General features: G+C 41.9%; 1 long non-coding RNA gene across 2 annotated transcripts; it reads left to right on the top strand.

The window, feature by feature from the left end:
- The first annotated feature begins 4,291 nt into the window (after positions 1–4,291).
- LOC139079852 (uncharacterized) lies at positions 4,292–14,490 on the top strand. Of its 2 annotated transcripts, XR_011533822.1 has the most exons (4): positions 4,292–4,510; positions 8,788–9,290; positions 9,508–9,668; positions 10,337–14,490. It is a non-coding gene; the product is annotated as an uncharacterized lncRNA (long non-coding RNA). The 2 variants fall into 2 exon arrangements; XR_011533821.1 differs by having other exon boundaries at positions 8,788–9,668.
- The last annotated feature ends 6,362 nt before the right edge of the window (positions 14,491–20,852 follow it).

The following is a 20,852-nucleotide window of genomic DNA, read 5'->3' as shown; positions in this document are numbered from 1 at the left end:
CTTTTCTGATGATTTCAAGGAAAGTCATTGAATTTAAGTTTGTCCAGATTTTTCTTGTTTTAAGTATAAGACGATAACTTCTAAGCTCTTTACATGTCAGAACTAAAATTGATTATTGGTCCCATTGACTGTCTAATGATGTTTTTATTATATCCCAGGCTTTGCATATAAATAAATCATAGGCATTCTAGATAATACCTTCCATCAGTACTGGTTCCCTTTTCCTTTGTGGGCATATAGGACGAGAGGCTAATCACTTCAACCCAATTAAGATTATCTTGGATGGGGCTGGCTTGCAATTTTAGCAAGATTTGTTTTGTATCTGGTAAGTTCCTTTTTCTTGGGTGTGGTACGCCTAGGTTTTTGCTTTATCTCCTCATCCTAGAATGTTCTCAGTTTTCTCAGCTCTGAATGTTTTGTCCTCCAGAGTTTTTGAATTTCGGTCTCCGCTTACACAAGTTCAAATATAGCTGATGTCTTGAGAGAGAGAGACTGGCTTTGTGTTGGTCGTAGAGCTTCTCTTTCTAATGAGATTAGTCTCTTAAGCCCTAGATTATTGGGTAAAATTTCAATCTGCATTTGTGTCTAGGTTCCCCATTCCCAGCACTGCAGCAGAGGTTGGCAAACATCTCCTGGGGAAGACATGCTTGTTTGGGGGCTATGCAAGTTTTCAATCCATCATTCCAGCCACAAGTGTCTGCCCACAGCCTACTAGTAACATCCCTGAATTTGGGTCAAGCTTAATCTTCAACTCATGTTCAGAATTGGCAAATATGCCAAAAGACGAAAATAGTCAGCAATCGCCATCTCACCCAGGAGCAACTCTTGTATCTTTGAGCCTTTAGTTCTTGTAGTCTTCATCACTTCTATGGCTCTCCAATCCTCTAAAAAATTGAGTTGTGTAATTTATCTTGCTTTTTTTTAAAAAAAATGTTGCAGTGGTAGTATAGATCTGCCATGTCCTTCTATATATACCTGGAATCAGAAGACACAGACCCTTATTTTCCAATAGGAAAAATCAGAATTTTTTTATTTTGGCACTTGCCTAGGGGTACCACTCTAGGAGTAGATAACAACAAAGCTGTGTGATCCCATCTATTGGCTCTCTAATTAGCTGAGGATACGTAATCATCCCCACATATTTAGTGCTGGACTGTCAAGAAGAGTAGGAATCCAATATTTGTGTTTCAAACTTCTTTGAAAAGTGTAATAAACATACACACATCTATGGTTCTTATGGGCATTTAAGGCAACACAGTCAAGGAGAATTCAGCATCCACAAAGAGAGCATAAAGCACAAGAGAAAAAATTGCACAATATTACACGAAACAGAAGAAAACTGGAATATCCTGTGGGGCACTTTAATTAGAGCCCAGAAAATTGCAATTTCTTTAGAAACAACACAAAGAACAGGAAACATCCAGTGTAGATTCACAAAGGACTAATTAGCGGTATACCAAAAAAATTATACTGGAAATGGTAAACAGGGGAGAGAAACTCAGAAACAAAAGGAAAAAAGAAGAGTTAACTTCAAAAAAAAAGTCTCAAAATGTTTCAACATTATATAATGCCAATTAGATCAGCTCCAGGAAAACCAGAAAACGACCACATTAATTTCTCAATGTCGCTGGCAAGGATGTGAGTTGTCAAGGACCTCAGAAAACTGAAACAAATAGTCTGTATGACTTAAAGTTGGTTGGAGTGCAAGATAGATGGCGGAAGGGGTTAGTTATGGTGAGACTCCAACTGCAAACAGATTTTTGATTATTTTTGGGGGGTTCCCTAGGGTTTAAACGTCTGCCTGTTCAAAATGTGGAGGTATATTACACACCTGTATTTGTGGGGGGTGTGTGTATAGATACGAAGAGGTCCCATGGGACAGGGCATCTGAAATCAATAACATCCTGGAAGATTCAAGGCATATTGGGTTGCTGTGCTGGGGCAGTCAGGAGAACATGGATTCTGGAGTCAGACTTGGATTCAGATCCTGAATCATTCACCTTTCTGAGTTTCAGTCTCCTCATCTGTAGAGTGGAGATGGCATCCACGTCACAGGGTATTTGTGGCAATTAAGTGATACCCAATTAATGCCAAGCACAATGCTGGGTAACGGATGGGTGTTCCATAAATGATGGCTCTTATAACTATGCAGTGCAAGCGGAATAAGAATTGTCAGGTGGATATGGGCAGGGGCATGGCTTGAGGATGATGTTTCAAGTTGAAAGGGAGAGGGGTGGTGGTGGCATGTGAATTCAGTGAAGTCACTAAGAGTAGAGGCACAGGGAGCACAGCTGGAGGGTGAAGGAGTCTGGTGCTAGTATTACAAGAAAATATGCCTTCTAAGAAGACAAGAAAGAAAGATGATGAAAAATGCAGGATGCAGGCTGATCGGCCCCCAGAGGCAATTCCCTGACTTTGGCTTCTTCTAGATTCTTCTGAGCTGTGGTTTAGTTGTGACCCTGTCAGCGCAACAATCACAATGCAGTCACAATAAATTCAGCAATCCAGCATCTCCACTATTGCATCTCATAAAGCTAGTAGGGTGTTGAAGAAATATAAGGATTCAGGTGTAATCTAATTCTGCTCACAGTAAAATCACCATATGACCCTTGTCAAGCCAGTTGACTGTGTCATTCCCACTATCCTCATTTGTAAGATGAGGAGGTTGAGATCTTTGAAGACTTTTACAGAGCTAAAGATCCATGATGTCTAAGTTGAAGAAACACCTGATAATCTTGTTGTTGTTGTTGCTGAGGAAGATTGGCCCTGAGCTAACGTCTGTGCCTATATTCCTCTATTTTATATGTGGCATGCCTGCCATAGCATAGGTGCATAGGTCCACACTTGGGATCCAAACCTGAGAACCCTAGCCCCTGAAGCCGAGTGTGCAAACTTGATCACTACGCCACTGGGCTGCCCACCGATAATTTTTTTAAAGGACCAAAGTGAGAAAACAAGCATAACATGCAATGAGAGGCAAAACAAATGATAAACGACTACAGTGAGAATAAGAAGAAAACAATGCAGGGGTCATAGTGGACTACAAGCCAAACACACATCTTCATTTGTGACCCTGCTGAGGAACAGAGGGTAACTGGGGACCTGTTAGGGGGAGAAGGAGCAATTCTACCTGTGCAAGCTGGTCAAATAACCTTCTTATGGGGGTTGGAGGTCAAGGAGGAAAAGGAGCTGACTCAGAACCCAGTGCTTCCAGGTAATGAGAAACAGCGGCTACTTCCTCCTTGACAAAGGGTTCACTGCGCAGTGAGGTTTAGAGCGTGATTCACTTTTGCTTCTTTGTCTGGGAGGACTTTTTCTCCCTCTGTTTTTAACCTTTGGCCCAGGCAGGATTGGGCATGCTGAGTAAGTGGCCTCTTAATTAAATTTACCTGATGATGAAAATGCTTTGTGCTTAGTCAAACAGTGGATAAGGACAGGGTCTTTGAGCATGCCAGTGAGACCAAATAAATCTACTTCTCTTGAGGTCAGAATAGAATTCCAAGGAAAATCCAAAAGAAATTGGGCAGAGTGGATGAGGGATGGACCAACCAGATTTCCAGGGGCAGAAGGTTCTGTGGGTGACCCCTCATTAAAACAGATGTTGGCTATGCACGAGAGTCAAGATAAGGGTTTTTGATCCTGCTCTGGGATGGGAAGAGTGGAGAGTCAGTGTGACCTCAGGTTTCTGGCCAGGAAACAGCACACCAAAAGTTTAAAGCGTTTCAATGTTTTAAAAGACATTTTAAAAGACATTTCAGTGTTTAAATCCAAGGTTTCCGCAGTGGTTGGACTTTCTCCCCCTTGCCCCCAAGCCCATTCTGTTCAGGCAGTAGGTCAAAGTGATGGATGAGATGCGATCCTATCCTCTGTGGCCTGGAGACCTACTGCAGTGTGATCTGCTGTGTGGAAAGGGGAAAAACCATCCTGCACTTCACTTTTTTCTGCTTAGCTTTTCCCTTCAATGGAGAATACTCAGAGCTGTTGCAAAGTGATGGTAACCATGTCCCTTGTGAGCAGTTTCAGGGAAGCTGTGCAGGAGGGAATTACCACGATTCTCTTTTATCTTATGCCCTCCTGTGGTGGACAGATCCTAACATGATCCCCAATGATCTCTACCTCTTGTTGCTCATGCCTTTGTGCAATCCCCTTCCACTGAGTTTGGGTGGGAATCTATGACTTGCTTCTAATCAATAGAGAATGGCAAAGATGGAGAGATGTCTCTCCTGCAATTGCATTATGGTATCTGCAATCTTACTAGCAGAGTATGGTTCTTGCTCTCCTGTAGGCCTTGAAGAAGCAATATGCCATGTTGTGGACTGCCTATGGAGAGGGCCATGTGGCAGGGAACTGTGGGCACCTGTAAGACCTGTGGACAGCCTCTGGCCAACAGCCATCAAGGAATTCTGCCAACCATCTAAGTGAGCTTGGAAGTGAATTCCCCCCCAGTCCAGCTTCCAGATGAGAATACAGCCCCTTTGACACATTGTGAGACCCTGAGCAGAGGATTCAGGTAAGCTGTGCTTGAAAATCCTGAGCCACAGAAACTCAGATAATAAGTAGGTGTTCTTATAAGCCACTAAGGTTGTGGTAAGTTACTATGCAAAATAGAAGATGCATACACCTCCTCAGACCATAGTCTTCTTGGGGTTTGATGCCATTGTGTCGAGAGTCCTTGAGACCATGGGTGATGGTGCCCAGCTCTCACATCTTGTAGGCTGCCTACAGTGGCAGGTATGAGTGGCCATTGATGATGGTATGACCTTCTTCTGAAACTTATCTTTAATCTTACTGCACAGCCACAGTGGCAGATATACTATACAAAGCTTACTTAAGGCAGTGCTTCCCTTTGGCATGGATTCACTCATTTTACATCCTCCTGTTGTGTCAGACCCTGGCTTAGGCACTTCAGCAGAAATATTCATGGCGAAGACAAGGAACTGCTGACAAAAATTTAGAATCCAATGTAGCAGAGTATTTAGATAAATAACCTCTATTTAAGGCACGTCTGCGATCCAGGCAATGAGACAATCCTAAGGAAAATACAAACCATGTAGAAGTGCTTTTGTATTCACTCCTCTCTGAGCATCTTCTTCCCCATTTTGGCCCCACTTTCTAGGCTTCCTGCTCTCCCAGACTTTCATGTCCTCATTCGAGCTGACTTCCCTGCCCATGACCTGATGTTCTAGAACAGAGACCACACAAAGGCATCATTTCCCATACCAGAGTTGGCTGATTTTTATGGCATTCTCAAATGCTGTTGATGGGGCTCAGGGCAGGCCGCCCCAAGATGCGCCACCCTGGTATGAGGATTATTTTGAGCTGAAGGCAATAAAGGCTCAGACTCAGGAAGAACATTAAACCTTCCCCCCCAACTGCCTAAAAGAAATTTAAAATAAAGGCCTATCTCCAGGACACACCATCACCACAGATAACTCTGGGTATCTGGTAGACCAGGCGGATGCTTGTTAAGCCCACGCTTATCAAAGTTCTCTTTACCAAACATTTGCTTTTCCATTTCCATGTGGGTTGCCTTCCTTCCCTTTGAAGCCCCAAATCACTACCCTAACGTCCTCCTTGTCTGTAGCTGAAGATACCTAAACAGGCAGCCTTGGCCAGTTGGCTCAGTGACTCCATTTCTCCTGAGTTTCTCCCATGTACACATGCTATTAAACTTTGTTTGATTTTCCCCTGCTAACCTGCCTTTTTAATTATTGGCCCAGCCATAAGAACTTTAAGGAAAAGGGAGGGGGGATTCTCCCACTTCCCCAACACTGTGCATTCTGTTTTCTAAATATTTCAATACTCAGTGGTGCCCATTCTTTGCAAAATAATGTATTAAGTGAACCTCGTCTCTGGCCCCCCGGTCTTTGATTTCTGTATCCTCTTCCTCATGCATTAGAATCCCTTTTTCCCTTCCAGAATCTGATGCCTTCCCCTTTATCAAATGCTGATCTCAAAAAAAGCATCTGCTATGTTGGCCATCTCCTCTGACGTTCTGTTTCAAGTGGCCCCGTATAACTGTGAACCTCTCTCAGGGACATTTGCAGATTAAGCTTTATCATTGTGAGTAAAATGTTGGTTACCATTTAAATGGGTTACCATATAGGAGCATCTAGAAAGACCTCTTCAGACGAGTAGGAAATAATCTGATTTGCCTGTGCAAAAGACCAGCTCCTCCAATCTCACCCATGACTACTACTACGTGAAATTCATAGACATGTGGTGTCACACGTGTATTTAAAACAGTGGTTCTCAACTGGAGCGATTTTGCCCCTACTAGCCATGTGGCAACGTCTAGAGATATTTTTGGTTGTCACAACTGAGGGGTGGGGTATTTCTATTTGCATCTGATTCCTAGAGTCCAGGGTTGCTGCCAACCTCCTACAAGGCACAGGACACTCCCCGTAATAAGGAATTGTCCAGGCCAAATTGTTAGTAGTGCTGGGGTTGAGAACCCCTGATTTTGACAGTCTCAAATTCACCCCCATGTATTTGACAAAGAAAACAGCAATTACAAAAATAGATGACGTGAGAATTCCCTCCACTTGCCCCATTCTTTCCCTCCCCTTGACTGGCCACAAGTGAAGCTCAAAGAGAAATAAAGTAGGCTGTATTTTTTCCCTTTGAATTGCTGTTAGGTGTTAGTATTCATCTTTGTTAACTTTATCCTGAATGTGTACATGAGGTGTTCTGGATTAGAGACAGGTCATTATTCACTTAGAAAACAAATAAGGACTTCATGGTTTCTCATGGCCTGATTCTTACCTCTGGGCTGATGTGATGAGAACCAGGCCAAACTTCCTACACATACAAATTTCAGAGTCTGCAGCTAAGAGAAGACGGAGTATTCTCTCCTCCTCTACAGGAGAAAGAGGCAGCTGCCACCCCTCCCCGCCCAGAAGGAGGGAGGAACACATTTGCTCCTTGGAGACAGAAGGAAACGACCTTGGGTTCTCATTCTAACCTTCTGGAATGTAAATACATCCCTTCAAAGGCCAGGGGAGCCCAGGTGTCCAGCTTTTATGACCTACACTTCCAAGTTCTGAGACCTCATTTCCCCTTGAAACACAAACATACGTCCAGAGTTAGTGAAGCCCTTGGGGGTTCTCTCAGTCTCTCTACAGATGTAGGTTCACTTCCCAAGCCTCTCGTTGAGCCCAGGAGCCCCAGTTTGCGACAAATTCATTCAGAAAGCCCCACCACTGCAGAAACACACAAATAGTTTCTCTACACTCAACCATTTCCAGGGGCTATGGGGATTTAGGTTGATTTAGGGATCTTGACTACCTGCTCTTTTCCTTCTGTGACCACCCCATATAAGGTAGGTTCTCCTGTCACATAAAAGAAGACTAGCAGGGCCACTTAAACAGAAGGCATTTCTGAGTCACGTCCCATTAGGATTCTTCCCATAAATCTGATCAGAAAATTGTACTGAGTTAGGCAGAGCTATTGATTAAGATGTGCCTCCCACCACTCTCTGGATGGTGTATTTACAGTTTAGAAGGAGCCTTGTGGAGTAAGCAGCCCCATGTAAAAGATTACGTCAGGGTAGGAATTTGGCCGTGAGGCTAACAGGTGTTGGGAACACTTCTAAGTTCCCCTGAAATCTGTCTTGAGGGAGTTGTCAACTGCACCTGAGTGACTGGCATCTCTGAGTTCCCATCATGACAGCTCTGACCACCAAGTACACCTACTTTTTCTGGACCTTTCTGCCATTGCTATACACATAGCCCACACAGTCAGCAGCTCCTTTCAAGGAGAGTCTTAGCACCCTCTGGGCATTTGAGCATTATTAAGAACAAGTGCTAAAAATTAAGGGACAGTTAGTCTATGATTCCTTCAAATTGCACTATTGGGGGGTAAATGTGCTCTCAATTACTTCCAAGGGGAAAAACAATGCTGTGAGTTGCCACTAAATACCTAGAATAGAGGAGACTGAATAGCAGATTGTAGGCAGCAGGTGTTTATAATTTATGAAATAAAGCTTGAAGGTGAAACCTATCAAATATATCACCCGCACTGTTTTGGAGGGTTAAGTATTCACTGGGGAGAAATTGATGATAAGAAAACCAGAAGCTGAGCCTGGATTCTGTTATCCATGCGGAGCATCCCATGTGTGAAGCGTCATTCAGCCCAAGTCCCATTGCTGAGGAGGTCGGTGACAAAGCAGACTGTCGGACTCCAGCCATAGTGCCAAGCCCCCTTTTATCCAGAGAGCCACAGAGACAATGGCAATAAATTGTAAAAATTGGCTATTGAGCACTCTATTCTGTGATTCTGTCACCATAAAAGAAACTCATTCTGAATTTATTTTCAAGTAATTATTAGGTATTTTCAAAGCAGATCCGATTTGCCTGAAGCTCAGGGAAGACAGATACCAGTTGTCATCCAAAGATGTTCATTGAGCTTGTCATTGTCCTATGTCTACACAAGTTGAGACAACGCAAGTCCTGCCCCCTGGAACTTCCAACCTATAGTGGGCAGGAAAGATACTGAGAGGGGAATCTATGCATCTGCCCCTGGGATTTATTTTACCCAGAGCACTTCCATTGTTTTAGGTTGGATGTGAGATGCATTTTCTGGGAAAGGCTAAAAGACTCATGGTTTTGTTTCTCTAAGGGCAGCATAGAACACAGAACCTGCCATCTGCGTGTCAATGAGCTTAAAACTATTCAAGGAGATACCCCGAGGTCATTGATTCCACAATTGTTGCTGGGTGTTGACCAGGTGGCTCAGGGAACGACATCATGAGTAATACAGATAAAATTCTTCCCCCCCCCCCCCCAGAGTTCATAATTCAGTGGAGAAGAGAGAATTCAAAAGAAGGTGGCACACCGTGTAATGAACACATAAGGGGAAGACCCAGCCTGCTGCAGGAGTCATGGAGAATCTCTTCGAAGAAGAGCTGGCAGAACAGATGTGGGAACGTGGGATGACCTGTGATGCCAGCTGCTGCCCTAGGACACGCTCAGCAGATGAAGGACACTGAGAAAAGGGGGACATCTTCTTTCTTTATTTTTTTAAAGATTGGCACCTGAGCTAACAACTGTTGCCAATCTTCTTTTTTTTTCTCTCTGCTTTTTCTCCCCAAATCCCCCCAGTACATAGTTGTATATTTTAGTTGTGGGTCCTTCTAGTTGTGGCACATGGGATGCCACCTCAGCGTGGCCTGCTGAGTGGTGCCATGTCCGTGCCCAGGATCCGAACCAGCGAAACCCTGGGCCGCCACAGCAGAGCGCACGAACTTAACCATTCGGCCACGGCACCTGCCCCAAGGTGGACTTCTGCAGGTAAAAGGACTGAGGGTTATTCTTTTGTCTCCTATAGTCAGGGAAACCCATGACACCCATCCTACTCTAACTGTGGAGCTATTTTATGGGAGACAGTTTTTTTTTTTAAGTTCTTCGTTTCTTTTCTTCCTTCCTGTTTTCCTTCTTTCCCTCTTTCTTTCTTTCTTCCTTCCTCCCTCCCTCTCTCCCTCTCCCTCTCTTTCTTTCTTTCTTGTAGAAAACATCAGCCAAACTCATTCATATGTGTGAGGATTCATCCCTCTGGCCTTTCTGCATCTGCTCAGAACTGTTCAGCAGTTGGACATCCTGCAAGGCAACTAGAGTTGGGGAAGTAAAGAGACTGAATGCTTGTCACTTAAGGATGAAGCCAGCTCTCGGGTGAGAGGGACTGATAGCTACCATCAGAAACAAACTCTAGTTGTATATGTATTTTATGATATTTAGCAGTGTGGGGGACTAGAAATGGCCACCCCAAGATGTGTCTCTTTGGCATGAGGATTATTTTGTGCTGGTTACTTTTAAAAACTGCAGTCAGGAAAGAAACTCTGAAAAGTAGAATTTACTTACCCTTTGTTAAGAGACGTTTACATTTGTAAAGGAAATCTCCATCTGTAAATGTGACTCCCTCTCTGTACCAGGAAGAAACTCTTAATCAATGTGGAAAGCAAGGACTTAAATCTGCATAATAATCTTACTCTTATTTACTGTACTTGTCTGGTAACCTCCCATAACTGACTTCCCCCACTCCCAACATCCTCCTTTGTCTTTAACTGAAGATGATATTTAAGGTGGTGGCTTTGGCCATTTTGGCAAGTTGCTCAGTCTGCCTGAGCCTCTCCCATGTACACATGTTATAAAGCTTTGTTTAATTTTCTCCTGTTATTCTGTGTCATGTGAATTTAACTCATTCTCTGGCCAGTAAACCCAGAGCGGGTAGAGGAAATGTCTTTCTCCCCTACAGTAGCTGTTGGCAAACAATTTTTATTATGGTCCTTGATGTATATTTGGCTCTTCTCTGCTGATGCTTGTGCTTTGTCTTTATAAAGGCTGATGACCTGGCTCTTCCCTTATCATGAAGGATGAGATCTGGAACTGCTAGCTGATATGGGAGCTACTGGTGTGGTGCCCAGGGAAGCAGCCCGCATTACAAAATGGCGCCTCAACTGGAGACCAGGAGTCCATTTCTCTTTCCATTATAAGCTCCCAATGCAGGTTTCCCAGGGAGAAAAATCTGGGCAAGATGTCTTCTCTCCTCTTGTTCTGGGACCTTCTGGCTCATGAGAATTTAGCTTTGCCAGCCTCAGTGCTAACCTGGACATCAAGGAGGAAAAGCCCGCAGCCTTGCAGTGACAGCGGCACATCTCTGGAGGTGCTCACAAGGCACAGAGGGTTAGGAGAAATTCAATATGGCCCCATTTTACAATGACGTTAATTAAGGGGTGACAAATAGGTCATATTGCTGTTTCAAAATACAGTGGCTTATAGAGATTCAAATAACACACAAACCAGAATTTTGTGCTACAAAACAATATCTTTTCATGTAAGTTTGGTGTGCTTACCTCGACAGTTATGGTAACATAAATGATATTAGTGAGCACAATCTTTGAGCCCTGGGGTGTGGCTTAATGGTCCCAGGCACAGATTTTCAATCAGTAATTCTGTGAGTATTTTTTTTTGAGAAAGGTAAATGTGGGCCATTATTCCTGTGGTCCCACATTAATGCTGGCAAGCCTTGCAAGAAATCTCATTACATTACTTATTTCAGAGTCAAAGTGCTTACATTATAAAGAAGCTAAAATTTCACCTGTAGGAAAATTGGCACAATTTCTTATTTTACCATCCTCAGTGCCAAGCATAAAAAATGCACTTTCTGTTTGGGTAATTTTGCACAGCAGGAATTTTAAATTATTTACAGCTTTCCTATCTGGAACCAGAGGAAACACACCATTTTCCATGCCTCAATTTATACTGTGAAACCTTTTTAGGAAAAAAATGAGAGTAATTTACTGATGCGTGCAAGAATCAGAAAGAACAAAGGATTGTCAAAAAACAAGAGTTGTCTTTCTTTTGCTATAACCAAGGTGAATCTAAGGGCCCCTGCCAGGGCAATAAACATCAGATGCCTAGAAGTTGTATTCTCCTTGGAGGCTTTTTCAAAGTGGTTCTAAGACAAGCTGCTGTGAGTGACCAAAAGCCAAAATGAAATTAACAAAACCTGGGAGTGAAATTGGAAGCGGTGCTGGACAGAGGCATCAGCTGGTGGCTAAGGTTTTGGCGTGAAGGTTGGTCCATGTCTTGTGGGAAATGCCAGCCAAGGACACATGTTTTGGTAACTCAGTTGCTGCAGTTTCCTGGGCAGAGCATTTGCATGCCTAGAGAGGCAAAGGGAGAGCCAACAGGAATTTTTCCTTTCTCTCTTCTCAGCCCTCAGGCTTCCACCAGCCTTTTAATGGCTCTCTCTTCCTAGCAATAGCCCTGTGTGCCTGGAGGCATCCTCCAAACAGAGTTCCTAAGTGTTGTCTTGTGTTAATCAGTTTTAGTTCCCACTGCTGATTAAGAATTTCACAGCCTGGTTTTGAATTGATCTCCCTGTCAATCAGTGAGAATGAGTCCACTTAGGTTAAGATTCTGGACCTGCATGGTTAGAGACTTCACCTTACAATGGAGAGAAGGATCTCTGTGGCTCTCTTCTTGGACCTTCCATCTAACTCTAATTGACTCAATTCAACTAACCATAACAATAACAGTTTCTAGTCATTGAGCAAGCATCATGATAAGCATCATAGAAGGATTATCTCCCTTAATCCTTATCTCAATTAAATACATGGATGAACACAAATTTTACACATAGAGGAACTGATGCTGACATAGGTAGGAAGAGATGTTGCTGGGCTGCAAACTAGGTACTCCACCTGCAGGAACCACCCTCCCAACCACGCTGCTTCTACTGAGTAACAAGCAAGCCCTCCTCAATGGGAAGTTATCACTTGATGTAACTCATGAAGCTCTCCCTCTCCATCCATTTATCCTATTAATGTCAATGGCAATGATATTGTTAATAATAGAGAACATTTATTGAGTATGTTATAATTGGTAGAATTTTCTCTCATCTTGTTCTCTTCTGAGCCTCCTGACAACGTCCTGGGTAGGCAGGACAAATGTTTTAACCCTGTTTCTTGGGAGAATAGCTTAACTCAGGAGGCTATGCCTAAGACTACTTGCCAAACGAGCAAGAGAACTAAACAAAGCCCTCTGAACCCATGACCTGAGCATTTTGCCCTCCATCAGGAGCCCAGCAGGCTTCTCCTGTTCTAGGATGTCTGTTCCCAATAAATAAAATCATCTTCATTAAATTTTGGCAATAATGAGTGTCAGGGCTCCAGCCGGGTGGAGCACAGTGATAGGCAGCCAGGCAGCAATAGGTGTCAGATCATCTGGTTCATTTCTGCTCGGGTCTAGACCCCAGCCAGGAGGCATGCGAGGGCTCAGAGTAAAGAAGCCTTGAGTCTTGAAAATAAATTTCCTCTGGCAAGGCTGGGTATTGGTTCCTAGCGACTGGCAGGAGAAGTGCAGAGCAATGGTTTGATCAGAGAGGGACCAATGCTGAAGACCAATCCCATTGAGTGAGTCAACGGCAGTGTAGTGACTGGCAAACAGGGAGGAGAGGCAAAAATCAAAGGGGAGATAAGTGCCACCTGTGGGGGCAACAGGAGCTTCTTTGTGCTTGTCATTGTCATAAGAGAGTCTCGTTTAAATAACAGTTGCTTAGACATAGGGAGCAATGAAGAAATTCAGCTTGGGGAGATCCTGTCAAAAGTGAACGTTGGAGCCATTGGAATCCCATTACACCACTTACTGGATCAGTAATCTCGGCCAAGGAACTTATTCTTCTTTGCTCCAAGTTGTCCATCTGAAGAAGTGGGAATAATAATACTTAATTCATGAAATCTTTCTAAGAATTAAATGTGATAATATACACAAACAGCCTAGCAGAGTGACTGGCACCCATGGGAGGGTCAATAAATGTTATTTTTCTGTCTTTCTCCTCCCTTCTTCAGCACTCAAATGCCATGAGTGAGTGCCATGAGTCTATCCTAGGCTGGGGTATGTGGTTTATTCCAAACTCAATAGTTGGCACATTCAGAAATCTGCCTAGTGGGGGTCTGATCCAGGTAAGAAGAAAAATATCTTTCCTTTGAGCAGCATCTGATCTCCATTATCTGGGGAGAAGCAAAGGCTGAAATAGTTAATCCGTGTTCATAATCCTAGATAAGAAAAATTCCCCACAGCTTGGAATGTGGTCTGTATCCCTCCTCTACGGACAAGTCCTACTAGAAGATGGTTCAAGAACTGACCTCATTCCAGATGACTAATCAGTAATAAATCACCATAGACTCTATCTAAAGGCACTTCAAGAAACAGTGGGAAAAAATGGCACATCAAGAAAACGGCAGGTCAAGAGCCAGCCCTGATGGCCTAGTGGTTAAAGTTTGGCACTCATGGCTTCGGTGGCCTGAGTTCGCTTTCCGGTTGTGGAACCACACACCCATCTGTCAGTAGCCATGCTGTGGCAGCAGCTCGCATAGAACAACTAGAATGACTTACAACTAGGATATGCAACCGTGCACTGGGGCTTTGGCGAGGGAGAAAAAGAGAGGAAGATTGGCAACAGATGTTAGCTTGGGGTGAATCTTTCCCTGAAAAAAAAAAAAGAAAATGGCAGGTCAAGAACACTCACCAGAAGAAAGTTGCCATGGAACAGATGGAAGCTGAGGTGAAGCATGTCTTCAGAAAATCTATGAAATCTTAATTAAGTTATCACCATTAAGCAACATAAAGCAAAAGAGGGAAAAGAAAATCAGACATTCAAGAGCTTGGGGAAGAAATAGTAAGAGAAAGAAGAAAGTGAAATGTGAAAGCAATAGAGTGGAGAATAAACCAAATTTACAGTTTCCCCAGTGTTTATAGGTGTTAGCAGTGGGAGAGTTGATATATGGGTAGTACACGGCCATACTACAAGCAGAAATATCCCCAATACTATTGAAACTATTTCAGAGCATAGAAGAGGAAAATCTTACTTTTTAAAAAATTGAACAAACACAGCTTTGTTATTAAAGGTTAAAAAAAATAGTATGAAAAACAAAAACCACAGGCAAATCTCATTCCGTAACAGTATCCAGCAACACATTGGAAAAAATAACACATGGAGAGTTTTGTTCCCCGAATACAAACTTCCTTCAATATTAGGAAATCTTTTAGTCACAATTCACCACATTAATAAAGCAAAAGAGAAAAAGTTTATAACCTTCTCCTTAGATGCTGAAAGGACAGTAGATGAATTCAACATCCAAATTATTAATAAGAAAAGAATAAGTGTACACTTTCTCATCAATATGAAATACGTCCAACCCAAGGTGTAACAAACCAAATGCAATTTGTGATCTGTTTCCTGCCACAAAAGCCATTTTGGGATCAATTGGACGCATTTGAAAATGACCTGAGTATTATAATCATTATTAATTTTATGTTTAATAATGATTTCTGTCTATGTAGAGGAATATCTTTGTTTTTTGGAGATTCATGATTTCTGTAATTTACTTCAAATCATTCAGCAATATATATATATAGTGTGTGTGTATGCAAAAAAATAAGATAGGATGTTAGCAATTGTTGTGAGTCTAGGCTGTTGAGTTTATAATATTTACTGTACTATACTTCCTAATTTTCTGCATATTTTAAAATGTTCCTGATAAAATGTTTTTAAAATATCCATCCCAACTCAAAGGACACTCTAATGCTTCATAGAGAAACATCGGAAGCATCCCCATAAAGTCAGGGGTAAGACAAAAGAATGTTAAGTATTATTATCCTTATTCATCTTAATCTGGATAGTCAATGTAACTAGAAGGGAGAAAGAAATAAGAGGTGGATGAAGTAAAGTTTACATTATGGCAAAAAGCAGAAAACCAAGAGGAAATGGTTGAACAATTACACACAAGAGAATCCAGAAAGTATCAGAATAGAACAAGTAATATACAGATATCAAATACTATTATACACAGCAGTGGGAGGTTAGAGTGGAAGAAGGAAACTATTTATAGCATCACAAAAACACAACATAACTGGGACAAAACTTACCAAGAAATAGTGAGGATCATGCTGAAGAAAACATTCAGCTATAAAAGAACATGACAGACTTGTAAAATGGAAAAACATTTTCTGTGCTTGGGCAGGAGTCAGCTTTATAGAATGGTCAACTCTACCTTGGTTAATCTATACACTTATCATAATCATAAGAAAAGCCCTAGTAACATCTTTTGAGGGGAGAGATAAACAAGCTTTCTGAAAAAGAATTTTTAAATTAAAGTGTAATAATCAAATCAATGTGATGCTGGTATTAGAAAGGACAGATAAATAGAAAAGAGCCCTCTCTACAGACCCAATTAGATACAAAAATTTAAAGACAGTATTTTAAATTAGATAGGAAAATATTAATTATTAAATAAGGATTGTAGATAACCAGATAGTATTTGGAAAAAATAAATTATGGAAGACAAATTTTCAATAGCTGAAATTATAAACATAAAAAACACACTAAAAGAAAACATGTAATGAAGAATTCCTTTTTAAGTATTATACAAGACATAGATTGATCAATTTGACTACATAAATCCCTGAATTGGGAAAAACTTCACCACAAGCAAATTGAAAACACAAGTGACAATCTTGGACAAGATTTTGCAATTTTTGTCATGATCAAAGGTTTAATGTTTCTAACAAAACAATGAGAAAATACTTAAAATAAAATAGAAATTGAGTAAGAAGTATATTCAGATAGTTTTCACCATTCCTCTCTTAAACTTAAAAAGCAAATTTGGGGGCCAGCCCTGTGGCGTAGTGGTTAAATTCACATGCTCCACTTCAGCAGCCAGGGGTCACAGGTTCAGATCCCAGGCATGGACGTACACACTGATCATCAAGCCACACTGTGGTGGCATCTCACATACAAAGTAGAGGAAGATTGGCACAGATGGTAGGTCAGGGCCAATCTTCTTCACATACATGTAAAAAAAAAAAAAAGCAAATTTCCCTGTTATTTTATATCAAAATAAGGTTATTCCGAAATAGCCAAAAGAATTGCAATTGGGATGTGCGTGCTGTGGCAAACCATAGGCAAATCCAACAAACAAAGGAGGGAAGCTGCTTTTATAGAGAAAAAAGAGGAGGAAGGGTTGTTCTAAATGAAAATCCATTGGAAAAAAGTAACAGCTCAGGGCTGCAACGGCTTCTCATTGGCCGAGCTTCGGCGTTTCTCATTGGCTGGACGGTTGCTGGGTGGGGAGAGGAATCTTCCTTCAGTAGTAAAGTAGTTGTACTTCCTGTCCAAGATGCAAGCCTCTCTTCCTGTGTGGTGTAATTGATGATGGATGACAGGGCCTGAGAGCTCCCCTGACAGGCCTTCCTAATTCCAGTTTAGTTAAGATTTCTTTTTTACATTTCCACACCTCCCATCACAAATACAAATAGCTTCTAGATGCATGGTCTTCCTCAGTCAAATTAAGATTCACACAAATTTAATCTATATGCCGATTCTGCTGTTCAACGATCACATTGACATGGATCAAGGGTAACACCACTTGGCTGCAGAAGATGGGGGAAAGAGACATGCTCTTGTATTGTGGCTGGGAATTGTCACTTGGCACATCTTTTGACGGTAAATTTGGCATTATTCATTATAAACTTTATGTTTAAATTATATTCACTCATAATTATATATTTATAGTATTTAATGTAATATATCAATAATATTATTTACTAATAATATATTACTATTATATATTTGTAATATTTAATTATAAAATTAAAGTGCAGCTCTCCTGTGACTCAGAAATTCCTCTTCTAGTCATTTACCTACAGATTTAGTCACATATACAAATTCATGCCTGTACAAGGCCTTGCAGGACTATTTTTTTTTTAATAATAGAAAAGTAGTAGAGAAAAGAAAGAGACAAACCCTAAATATCTTTATTAGGAACCGTGTAAATCCATGATGACACATTCATTTGGTGGCAGCTACTAAGAAGGATGAGGTAAATCTTTGTTACTGACGTTGAAACATCTCCACAATAAATATGAATTGGAAAAAATCAAGAGCAAGAATACTGTGCTCAGAAGGCTATTGTGTATATAATTTTCCCTCGCAAATTTTCTTGCCCAAGTATGGAATATCCATTTATGTAAGGAGACCCAAGCGGCTGGTAGCAGTGCTTGCCTCTGGGGTAAGGCTGTGGAAAGGTGATTGGAGAGAAACTTACATGCTACCATATGACATTTTTATCTTAAATTTTGTATCCTTTGCACGTGTTATTTATTCCAGTTATGGATACAGTTTTGAAGATAGTAACTATAATAGCAAACAGCCGCATTGACTCTGCGCCAGCACTGCTCTGAGAGCTTTAGAGGTATCCACGCATAGCATCCTCACCACAGCCTCAGGAGGTGGGGACGATTATTGCAGATGAAGAGACGAAGTGCAAGCACACAGCTGCTGAGTGGAGAGCAGGACTGGCGCTCCCCCAGCCTCCAAGTCTCTGTTGCATCGGATGTTTGTGGAGGAAACACCAGTAGAAAGGGGCTCTTTCTATGGCCGATGATACAGATAAGAAAGAGGATGCAAATGATGGAAAGGAAGTTCCTGAAGAGGTGTGATGGAATGGGGTCCAGGACTCAAGGCTGGGATGGACCCGCGACAGAAAGATGGCCCCTCCTCATTTGAAAAGGGGAGGGTCTGGTAAAGATGGATGCGATCATCGGATGTTTTTATTGTTAATACCAGAGACTGACTTACCTCATTCTTTTTAACAGCTGCTACTAAATGAATCTATCTGACTGGATTTACACATTTCCTAACATAGGTGTTTAGGGTTACTATCAGGGTTCCTATTATAGGTAGCTACTAATTTTCTATTATATTTTTATCATATTTTATATTTCTATTATATTTTCATTTACATAAAGTATATTATACTTAATATGATTATCTTAAATCAGTAGTCATAGTGGGTTCAAGAACCTGAAGTCTAGCCATCCAATTCAAAACAACAATGAGATAAAGCTTAACCCCAACCAAGATGGCTAGAATCCAAAAGATAGACAATAGCAGGTGTTGGGGGGTACGTAGAAATTGGAATCCTCATACACTGCAGGTGGTAACGTAAATGGTTCAGCCACTTTAGAAAACAATCTGGCAGTTCCCCAAATGGCTAAACATACAGTTACCATGTGGACCCCGAAATTCCACTCCTAGGTGTCTACTTAAGACAAATAAAAACATATGACCACAGAAAAATTTGTACAAGAATAGTTATAGCAACTTTTTTTTATAATAGAAAAAAAGCGAAAACAATCCAAATATCCATCAACTGGTGAATGGATAAATAAAATATGGTATACTCATGCAATGGAATATTACCTGGCAATGAAAAAGAGTGAATGAAGTAATGACACAGGGTACAACATTGATGCACCTTGAAAACGTTCGGCTGAGTGAAAGTAGACACAAAGGCCACATACTGTATGATCCTATTTTTATGAAGCGTCCAGAATAGGCAAATACATAGAAACAGAAATTAGATGGGTGGTTGCCTAGGGCTTGGGATGGGATGAAGGAGAATGAGGACTGAGTGCTTAACGGGTGTAGGATTTCTTTTTGGGGTGATGAACATGTCTGTGATTGATTGAGGTGATGGTTTCACAATTCTGTGAATATGCTAAAAGCACTGAATTGTACACTTCAAATGGGTGAGTTATACAGTATGTGAATCATACCTCCGTCAGCAATTTCTGATTTCTCTGTGAAATAGACAGTGAGGTCGTCACCTAACGACCCCAGGCCTGGCAGTCGGGGTGCAGCCTTAGGTAGGGAGATAGAGATTTGAAACAGCTCTTGTAGGGATGCGCAGGGACTCTGACCAGGGGCTGAGAAGGCTCACAAGGCTGCGGCTTGAGGGCTCAGGTGAACTTGGTGCCCCAGAACTTGTAGTCACACCACTCCTTGCAGATACGTGGTTTCTCAGCAGCCCTCAGCGGATGGATGTGCAAGTGTCCTCCAAGTTTGAAACAGAAACTCGAAGAATGCAGGTTTTGACTTCACTCGCCAAACATGTGTGTCCCTCTGTAGTGGGCTGGGCACATTTGCAGTGATGGCTGGATAGAGCCCCATCTGAGGGTGCCATGCCCTGACCACAGTCATTGTCACCCCTACCACCTCCAGGAGGGCTGTGCACCCTGACTCTGCCCATCGGTCCAATTCCTTCCTAGAACTAATCATCATAATTACAAAAAGACACCATGCTCTGATTTTGTTCCTGGAGCTGTGTGACCACCTTTGCACAGATCGTTTTTAAACTTCCACAGCAAGAAGAGTGTTATTATGGTCACTTTATGCATGACGGACCAAGACTCATAGGCGTGGGGTGACCTACTCAGACCGCTCGACCTGCAGGCTTTGAGGCTGGAGTCTGAGGTAGGTCCGGCTCCCAGGTTGGTAGGATTTGCGCCATCCCATGCCACCTCCCCATACATTCAATAAGTACTTATTGATCACCCGCATGTGCCAGGCACCCAGCTGGGAGATGAGAATACAGAGATGGCCTCCAGCAACCTGCAAACCAACGCAGGAGACCTCGCCCTCCCGGGTGGCACCAGTCACCTGCATAGGAAGCAGGACCTTTTCGTGTGGCTGCTTGACTTGCAGGACAGTTTAACACAGACCTTTTGATGCCTCTGTTTGACACTATTTGGGCCATGTTGACCTTGTCAGCATGTAAAATCACCGTTCTTTAAAATACCCAAAACGGCTGGCAGCAGTTGCTCCTGGGTCTGACTACTTCCCTAACTCCTGCTCGTGCTAAAAGGTATTTTGTGTGGTAGCAATTTCTATAGTGTTTCTTTTCTTTTTTTCCTAAGAAGGTATTGCTTTTATGATCAGAAAAGTAATAAGAATTTTTTCAAAATTGGTTAGAACTGGTTCGCTTCTAAGGAATGTCAGCCCGGTCATTCCAAACCATACATTTTAAACGGATTTCATGATATTAAATATATTACAGAGAATCTAGAAAGGACCTTCAGTTATTGAATTGAGGATTTCCTGCTATATCTCAACTCAGAATAGAGAATAATTTTGTGGTACAAATTTCTTTTCCTTCTTCCGCTCCAGGCCCAGTGGCTGACGTGTATGTACTCAGTCATAAGGGGAGCATAACGGTGAAGCCAGCACGAAGCAGAGGTTACAGTGTGGATAACTGACTTTTTATGTTTTAAATAATATTCATTTTTAGATGATACATTTGCACAATGTTTACAAAATACAAAAGAGAATGTGAAATTTTCCTCCAGTTCCATGCTCCAGCTGCCCAGCTCCCTTTCCTGGAGCAGCCGAGAGCCATCATACACGTGGACAAGCAAACGGTCAGGTGTGAGTGGGTGAAGTTCTGACATACGTTCCACTATTTCTCTTTTGTCTCTCTTGTTAATGTAAGCAAAAATATCAACCAATATTCA

Source organism: Equus przewalskii, chromosome 27, assembly GCF_037783145.1.
Source record: "Equus przewalskii isolate Varuska chromosome 27, EquPr2, whole genome shotgun sequence".
Taxonomy (NCBI): Eukaryota; Metazoa; Chordata; class Mammalia; order Perissodactyla; family Equidae; genus Equus; species Equus przewalskii.
This window is presented reverse-complemented; position numbering and strand designations above follow the sequence as displayed.